The following is an 8,290-nucleotide window of genomic DNA, read 5'->3' on the forward strand; positions in this document are numbered from 1 at the left end:
GACCTCTTCGCGCTTCAGGGCTAGCTGAATCTTGCTCATCCATCTCTGTTCTCAGGACACCTCCAAGAGATCAGAAGGAGCCCCTTGGGCCTCTGCCAAGTTCTGTAGGCCCTAATGCGAGGCGCAACAAATCCTACAAATCAAACACATTACTCTATTATAAGATCAATACATAGCCAAGAGAAGAACAATGTTCCAGGAGCAAGCATGGTTGAGTCTTGCTAGGAACCAGGGCTGGATTGCACCACAGCTCAGACTCCAAGCTGTCTGCAAAAAAGAAAGGGGGGGGAGGGAGAGGAGGAGGAAGTCGGATAACTGTGAATGACAAGTGAGTCGTTTGTATCAATTGTAATTTGGAGCCACGGCAATAGTGGGGGACCCTCCCAACCCCACTTCCTAGTTCCACAGCTTCACACCCAAGGCATGGGTGGCCTTGGTGACCAGGAGGGCCCATGTCTAGCTCCAGCCACCGTCCCTTTGGCACAGAGAGGATGGGGCCATGGCATGATGGGCTTGAGGACATCCTGATCAAGTTTGCAGATGACACCAAATTGGGAGGGGTGGCTAATACCCCAGAGGACAGGATCACACTTCGAAATGACCTTAACAGATTAGAGAACTGGGCCAGAGCAAACAAGATGAATTTTAACAGGGAGAAATGTAAAGTACTACACTTGGGCAAAAAAATTGAAAGGCACAAATAAAGGATGGGTGACATCTGGCTTGAGAGCAGTACATGTGAAAAGGATCTAGGAGTCTTGGTAGACCATCAACTTGACATGAGTCAACAGTGTGATGCAGCAGCTAAAAAAGCCAATGCAATTCTGGGCTGCATCAATAGGAGTATAGCGTCTAGATCAAGGGAAGTAATAGTACCACTGTATTCCGCTCTGGTCAGACCTCACCCGGAATACTGTGTCCAGTTCTGGGCACCACAGTTCAAGAAGGATACTGACAAGCTGGAAGGTGTCCAGAGGAGGGCAACCAAAATGGTCCAAGGCCTGGAAACGATGCCTTATGAGGAACGGCTTAGGGAGCTGGGTATGCTTAGCCTGGAGAAGAGAAGGTTAAGGGGTGATATGATAGCCATGTTCAAATATATAAAAGGATGTCACATAGAGGAGGGTGAAAGGTTGTTTTCTGCTGCTCCAGAGAAGCGGACACGGGGCAATGGATTCAAACTACAAGAAAGAAGATTCCACCTAAACACTAGGAAGAACTTCTTGACAGTGAGAACTGTTGGACAGTGGAATTTGCAGCCAAGGATTGTGGTGGAGTCTCCTTCTTTGGAGGTCTTGAAGCGGAGGCTTGACAGCCATCTGTCAGGAATGCTTTGATGGTGTTTCCTGCTTGGCAGGGGGTTGGACTGGATGGCCCTTGGGGTCTCTTCCAACTTGAGGATTCTGTGACTCCCTGCTCTGGATCCGATGGGATGGTTGCCTGGCCCTCTGGGTGGAACTGCCCTGGAAGACAGCTGTGAAACTCCCCTCAAATGGCCGGGGGTCCCTCTTTTTATCCATGGTGTATCTATCCCACCTTTTTCTCTAATCCATGGATCTGCCCATCATCATTAAATACAGACAAATATCCTTGGGAACACATTTATGTCATTTAAATTCTCCTCGATATTGATCCAGAGCAGGACTCTCACATACTGTAAAGTTAGCAGAATAAAAACTCAAACACATTGCAGATACATGAAGGCAATTCTGCATTTCACGCAGCAGATCTTTCCTGCCAGCGAAGGCAAATGAGCAGAATGGTCACAAATAATCCAACCCACCCAGGATTGGCACCGTCCACTTGCAGCAGACTTCATTTAAACTCGCCCCCCCAGGCCCCCTCCCCGGCAGCCCTGGGACTCCCCCCCCCTTCTCCCCACTGCGCCCTATGGGGAAGAGAGAGGAGGCTTACAAGATCCCAAAGGATCCCCCGACGCAGATCTGGAAGAGGAGACGAAAACCTCCCTCCTGGAAGAGAGGAAAGGGGGAAGGGGGAGGGGATTTACTCGGGAGGACCTCGTCCTCCCCCCTTATTTCCTGTCCTCTCTAGGAATGCAGCTCTGTTCCTTTTAACCCTTGGCGAGCCGGGCTCCCCCCTCCCTCCCTCCCCCCTCCCTCTGCAAAGGCGGAGCCCCGGGCATCGCAGCAGCACCCAGGGGGGTCTTCTTTGGGGAAAGTCTGGGCTGGCTTCGGAGCTGCTCCCTCCCTTGGAAACGGAAGCAGGAGCAACAGTGTTACGGAACATAATCGGGTCCCCCCCCATCCCCACCCCCCAGTTACCTCCGGTCAGGAAAAGGAGGAGCCGAGATGGAGAAGGAAAATAGGGGTCGGGAGACCTGATCTTGGTTTGTTGCAAGGAAGGTGGAAAAAGGGGGGAAAAGAGAAGGAACTCCCAGCGAGGGGGTGGAAGAGATTTAAAAGGGGATTCCGGCTTTTCCCACAATACATCACCGAAACGTCATGACATCGTCACAAAAGAGGAGGGGTTGTCATGCAGAAAGTGTGAAAGTGTCGCCCCCCCTGTCATTCCAGCTCCCCACACCTTTGAATTCAGGAGCTGCTTCCCCAAAGAACGAGACCAGGATTTACTCCTCCCCCCCCCCCAGTCTCAAGGCTTCCCTTCCTGCGCTTCTCCTCTGAAAGGATCCGGATTCACTCCAGGTTTCTCTCTGGGGTTTGTGCTGCTGCCTCCTATTGCTGGATTCCCACCTGAGGGAGGGGGGGGGGCAAAGGACCTTCTGCGGAGGAGGGAGGGGAGTCCCCGACTTTACTTGAGTTTACTTTACTTTACTTTCAGCTTGAAGGGTGAAAGGCCTGGAGAGGCCGCCTGAGGGTGTTCCCCCCCCCCCCAAGGCTGCTTTCCATTGTTAGGGAGGAGGGGGTGGGATCCACTGCTCAGGGTCCTGGGGATGAGGGGTTGAACCAAAGGAGGAGAAGGACCACCAGGAGGACGGCCTTGCAGAGACACTCCCCGGCCTCTTGTGGGACAACAAAGCAGCCTTGGGGGGGGGGAACACCCTCAGGCGGCCTCTCCAGGCCTTACACACACACACACACACACACACACACACACACACACTATCTGGCCCGGCCACCCCCTTGCTGTGGGGTTTTTTGCTTTTCTAAATCCTGACCCCGAGATTATTCTGGAAGCTCCTGTTTTCGTTCTTCCCTGTCCCTCTAGAGCAGGGGTCAGCAACCTTTTTCCAGGCGTGGGCCAGTCCGCTGTCCCTCAGACCATGTGAATGAACGAATTCCTATGCCAGAGATGCATTTCACATAAAAGAACACATTGGTCGGTGGTATTGATCACCTGGGACTGTGTGTGTGTGTGGGGGGGACATGCGAAGCTGCGGCGGCCATTTTAGATCCCTGGCAGGGGGTTGGGCTAGATGACTTTGGGGGGTCCCTCCTCATGATGACTCCATGGCCCTCGTGGCTGGCCTTCTTCTGCGCTGTTCCTTTGAGCCCTTGCCCAGCGAGGGAGCTCGCCCTGCTCCCTTCTCTCCCTCTCTCTCTTTTGGGGGACCCTCCCCTGCAGCCCTGGTCCCCCCCCCCAATCTCCCCAAGGCGCCCTAAGCGAGAAGGAGACTCACCAAGGCAGCACTTGCGGAGCAGAGAGACAAAAGCCACCCCCCCCCCCCCGCCTAAGAAGGAAGCTTTGACTCTGGGCAGCCTCCTCGCTTTATTCCTCTCTAGGAAGGCAACTCAGTTCCTTTTAACCCTTGGCGATCGGAGTGGGTGGGTGGGTGGGGGGCCCTGGGTGGGATGGAGCCGGGGCCACTGGGCCGAGAGGAAAGAAGCAGGAACCCCCCCCCCCATCCTAGAAACCGGGACTGGGCTCGTGTGCGTGGGAAAGGGGAGCCTCGTGTACCCGCATCTCTCCTTCCCAGGCAGCAGCAGCGCAGGGCGAGCGAGGGTCTCTTTTCCGGGGGGGGGGGGGGGGGGAGAATAACTGGTCGCGGGTCTGGGGGGGGGAGGGGGCTGAGAGAGACATGGTTCATATACAGTGGGAGGGGGGGCACAGGAGTCCGGGCGAAGAGAAAGAAATATAAAGATTTCTGCTCTCTTCAAATGAATCTGAGAAAGGAGATGTGAGGGATCCTATTCCCTCCCTTTTCAGTTCTTCCCCAACAGTGACTCTCCCTAAGTTTCACTGCCAACTAGGATGAATCCTTCAGTGTACCTATGGGAGTTGTCTCTGGGGGTACCTCAGTGCTTTACGTTTGAAAACCTCTTGCCACCTATGGGATCTCCCTACCAGGGTTCCCAACTACTGCCGTTTGCCTTCCCTTTAGGCAGATAAGTGGCACACTTGGCTTCACGGTCCAGCCCTCTGTATGACAGGAGAATAAGCAAACAGTTTCCTCTTCCTCAGGAAAGCTTTGTTCTCTCCTCTTAGTCACACCTCTTAAGGTACTGATCCACTGCCACAGTCAGCGAACGTTTAAGCACAGTTAACTTTGTTAGGTAACTTGAAAACATGGATGTCTTGGGTTATTACTGGTACAAATCTCATGTAATTCAGCTTAGCTATAATATTTCCTGCATCCCTTTAGCAATGGTAATGGCCTTTTCCCCCCATTCCCCAAAGCCTAACCTCCCCTTCTCTCTCTTTAAACCTCCATCCCCCAACTGCCAAACCCCCAACTGACTTTCCAGGTTGTTCCCCCTCCTTTAAGAATGCCAACTAGCTCCGCCTCCCAGGGAACGCCTAGGGCATTAGTCCGCCACAGGAGACTCACCGGATCCCAGAAGGAGCCACTGAAACAGCACTTGCGGAACAGAGAGGCAACAGCCACACTCCTCCCCTTGAAGGGTCTTTTGCTCTGGAGGACCTGGGAATCCAGTTCCTTTTAACCCTTGGCCCACCCGGCTCCCCCCTCTCTCCACCGCAGCAGCACCCATGGGGGTCTTATTTGGGGGGCCCTCGGGACTAGCTCCTGAGCTCTCCCTTCCCTTGGAAACAGAAGGAGGAGGAGCACGAAAGGCCCGGAGGGGGAGAGGCTCTGCAAGAGGCTCTCCGGACACCAGCCTGGCTTGACTTTGGTGCACCTTGGAAGGAGTGGGACCCTGAAGCAAGAAATAAGGCAATGCAACCTTTACTCGAAGGTCGAGCACTGCCTTAAAGGCGAGGGAGGCGCTTGCCCACCCCATTCATTCAGACTTGCTCTCTTGGAGCCTTTTGCTTTGAGTGTTTGCTACTTTCGAAAACAAACACTAATTGCGACTTGTAGAACCTCTAGATAAATTTGTGTATTACTCTTTGTATCCCTGTGTGGAAACTTTTTCTGGTATTCAATGTAATTATGCAACCTTGCTTCTCCTGACTCAGAAAGGAAAGCCGGGGAGTTGTGCCTGTTCTGGCAGGTGTCCTCTGTGTGTTCAGCAGATCCCAGGAGGAGCTTCAAGCGGAGGCTTGACAGCCATCTGTCAGGAATGCTTTGATGGTGTTTCCTGCTTGGCAGGGGGTTGGACTGGATGGCCCTTGGGGTCTCTTCCAACTCTAGGATTCTAGGATTCTATTCTATGATTCTATCCCCTATCTTACTTCTCTGTTCCCAAAACAGAGAGAAGAGACGTGAGTTCTCACAGAGATTCTAGCTCAACTCCTCAATCTTTTCCAAAACATCATCTGCCTATCCAGATTACAAAATGCAGGCATACAAAAATCAAGCCGAATGCATTTTATCAAAAAGGCTAAATGCAATTAATAGTAGGACACTTTGAACAGAATCAAAATCTATATCTAATATTCAATGAACTATCACATTTTACACCAAGTCCTTCCTAGGAAAGCTCAGCATGGACAGCAACCTCATCAGTGTCACCAAATCAGTCTTATCCCTCACCGCAGGCATGATGTGAAGAAGGAATTAGACGCCTTGGCCAAGGACTTGCAAGTCACAGTTCATAGAATCAGGGTTGGAAGAGACCACAAGGGCCATCCAGTCCAACCCCCTGCCAACGTACCCTACGTTCTGGGTACGTAGTAGGAATTACTATGAGGCACCAGATGTGGCAAAGAACCCGACTGCAAACTTCACCCTCATATTATCTAAAGTGTCCTGAAATTAAATCTGTATACAGTCACTACTACAGCTTGCCCCCACTGTGAGTTCTTTGATGGGAAGCAAGACGGGCCCTGTGGCTGAAAGTCTTTCCACACACTTGGCACTGATATGGTCTTTCACTTTTGTGAATTCTTTGATGGGAAGTGAGATGGCTGCTCTGACTGAAGCTCCTTCCACATTCCAGGCACTGATAGGGCTTGTCCCCTGTATGAATTCTTTGATGGGAGGTCAGGTGGCTGCTCTGACTGAAGCTCTTTCCACATTCCAGGCACTGATAGGGCTTTTCTCCTGAATGAATTCTTTGATGGGAAGTGAGAGATGCACTCTGGTTGAAAGTCTTTCCACATTCCAAGCACTGATATGGCTTCTCCCCTGTATGAATTCTTTGATGGACAGTGAGCTGGCGTCTGTGAATGAAGCTCTTTCCACATTCTGAGCACTGATAAGGTTTCACCCCTGAATGAATTATTTGATGGATAGTGAGCTGGCTTCTGACAATAAAGCTCTTTCCACATTCCAAGCATGGATATGGTTTCTCTCCTGTGTGAATTCTTTGATGGACAGTAAGCTGGTGGCTGTCACTAAAGCTCTTTCCACATTCCAAGCACTGATATGGTTTCTGCCCTGTATGAATTCTTTGATGGGAAGTGAGCTGGCATTTGTGAATGAAGCTCTTCCCACACTCCAAGCACTGATGTGGTTTCTCCCCTGTATGAATTCTCTGATGGACAGTGAGCTGGCGTTTGTGAATGAATCTCTTTCCACATTCCAAGCACTGATAGGGTTTCTCCCCTGTATGAATTCTCTGATGGGAAGTGAAACTGTCCTTTTTTCTGAAGTTCCTGCCACACTCTTGGCACTGGTAAGGTTCCTCCCCTGTATGAATTGTCTGATGGGCCATGAGCTGGCCTCTTTGAATGAAGCTCTTTCCACATTCCAAGCACTTATATTTTTTCTCCCCTGTATGAATTTTTTCATGGTCAGTCAAATGGCTTCTGTGAATGAAGCTCTTTCCACATTCTGAACACTTATATGGTTTCTCCCCTGTATGAATTCTTTGATGGACAGTGAGCTGGCCTCTGTGAATGAAGCTCTTTCCACATTCCAAGCACTGATGGGGTTTCTGCCCCGTATGAATTATCTGATGGACAGTAAGCTTGCGTCTGTGAATGAAGCTCTTGCCACATTCCAAGCACTGATAAGGTTTCTCTCCTGTATGAATTCTTTGATGGGCCATGAACTGGCCTTTTTGAATGAAACTCTTTCCACATTCCAAGCAATGATAAGGTTTCTCCCCTGTATGAATTCTTTGATGGGAAGTGAGACTGTCCTTTCGACTGAAGCACTTTTCACATTCCAAACACGGATAGGGTTTCTCCCCTGTATGGTTTCTTTGATGGACAGTGAGACTGAAGCTGTGAAGGAAGCTTGCGTCTGTGAATGAAGCTCTTCCCACACTCCAAGCACTGATAGGGTTTCTTCCTGATGGGATTTATTTGATGGGAAGTGGAATGGGAGCTCTGACTGAAGCTCTCTCTGCACTCTGAATACGGATATGGCTCCTTCACTGTGTGGATTTTGGTGTGGTCTCCCTCGTTCTTCATTTCCAATTCATCACCACCTGCAACTGAGAGAGAAATGGATTAGAGCCCGAAATTCTGGAGCAGTGCTGATTAATGCTTGTGACCTAGGAAGAACTCAAGGGAATTAGATGTGAGATCTTGCAACAGGGTTCACTGCCTGAGATTAAAAGGGCCTGGCTCTTTTCTGGGATGGATACTGCTTGGCCCAATCATGGAATCTGTGTCATCTCCAATGTCAACCCATCTTTGGTCAATCAAAAACACAAAGAAGCAAGAACCTGGGAAATGCTACTTCTACATCCTAAATCACTCTGAAGCCTACATTTAAGAAGGCCTGGGCAGCTCAGAGGAGCCTGATCACGGTTTGAAAAGGCAGAACTAGAGGAAGAATATTCACAGGGAAAGCAGTCAATTGTCTTCCATCCAAGGCTGTCTGTGGGAGTGTTAGCATCCCAGGTGCTGTGGGTGTTGCTGTTGAGCTCCATCGAAAAATCAGAGGTTCCTCCCATAGAGAGATTTCTTGAATTTCAAAGCAGATAGGATGATCCAAGAGGAAGCCTTACCGAGAGAGTCCAACATCCCACGATTCTCCTCCATGACTTCCTTATGGAGAGCTCTCTGGTCAGGATCC

At 50.6% G+C, this 8,290-nt stretch overlaps 1 pseudogene; it reads right to left on the minus strand.

Annotated features, from left to right (window-relative positions):
• Positions 1-6,098: 6,098 nt before the first annotated feature.
• On the minus strand, positions 6,099-8,290 carry LOC117051910 (annotated as a pseudogene).

Source organism: Lacerta agilis, chromosome 8 (genome assembly GCF_009819535.1).
Source record: "Lacerta agilis isolate rLacAgi1 chromosome 8, rLacAgi1.pri, whole genome shotgun sequence".
NCBI lineage: Eukaryota > Metazoa > Chordata > Lepidosauria > Squamata > Lacertidae > Lacerta > Lacerta agilis.